The sequence below is a fragment of the Branchiostoma floridae genome, chromosome 9 (genome assembly GCF_000003815.2).
Source record: "Branchiostoma floridae strain S238N-H82 chromosome 9, Bfl_VNyyK, whole genome shotgun sequence".
In the NCBI taxonomy this organism is placed as follows: Eukaryota; Metazoa; Chordata; class Leptocardii; order Amphioxiformes; family Branchiostomatidae; genus Branchiostoma; species Branchiostoma floridae.
Window position 1 is genome coordinate 9,971,005 of NC_049987.1, and position 1,345 is coordinate 9,972,349.

The following is a 1,345-nucleotide window of genomic DNA, read 5'->3' on the forward strand; positions in this document are numbered from 1 at the left end:
ACAGACAGATATCCATTTGTATGTACCGGCTTAGCATACTGTGCAGAATCAATTCTCACTAGCTAAAGGCATACCCGTCCTCATGCGCTTTTGCAAGGCGAACAATCTGTGGAATGATGGATGGGAATAAATGATGGATGCCTCCATCGCGAACTTTCTGTACAGTCAAAGCCATTTGCAATGGAGACATTTATTCAGTGAGACTTACGTTTGCCAACGGCAGTTTATTAGACAGCCTGAATGTCTCGAAGAACCGAGAACGTCAATACGATCTTTATTCAAAGCCCGTTCTTATCTGCCATTTCCAACATGACTGGAATGCCGTATAGGCTGCCTTTGTTCAATGCTTTCAGCACCCCGCTAAAAGGTTGCCGGTGAAACCAAGTACATTTAGGAATCCTCTGACATGGAAAGTTTCACCGTTGCTAACTTCCCTGATGGCCCCAGGGCACAGTGACCTCATTTCATTGTATTGACCTCTCTGGGTCCTCCAGATGAACCCCAGATGATTTTCGTTCCGGCATCAAAAAGAAAACAAAGTAACAGACGCAATATCGACACTTTTCCCTTGCAACCACAAATCTAAGTAATGGAGTCCTGGTTATTTGTTTAAAATTGGTTAATGGCAACCTTTATTCCAAGCAACTGACAGCAGTAAAACCCAATTTGCGAACTATCCGGCTGAAAACATTATATCACCTAGATGTATGTCCGTGACGGGAATTGACATATTGGGAAGGCAACGCCATTGCGATGTTGGTTCTCTCCACTGCATAAATACTGAAGACAACCTAAACTCTAAATGTTGGTCCTCTTTCAGAAATCTCTGTCTCAAAATGTATGTGCACAAACAAGTACATTATAGAAATGTAAAACCCTATCTGTCACTATATAGGGTATATAAGGAAAGTAAACGCAGGGATGACACATATACAGATGATTTATGCAATATTCTACTCTATACTTCATAGATGGGGTTACGAAATGGCGTCTTAATCACGACATTACTCACTGCCAGTACTTATTCTGTCACAACGTTAGATCAAAGCAAATATTTCACAACTATTTTCTTACAAGCAAACTCAATCACAACCCGGCATCTTCTTTTTTTCAGCCCAATGAGCATTGGATACACGGAGAGCCTGTTATATGAAATCACATTTTACGACATGTCACTGGTAGCCCTTTTATCTTTGTATCACAAGTAGAGTACAGAACGGAGGGCGTTCAAGTAGACTTAGCGGACACTACAGCCACTCACCTTCATATACATATACATATACACAGACTCATCATCAATCAGTACGTTCCAGTTTTCCAGCAGCATGTCCGAGCGTTTTCATGA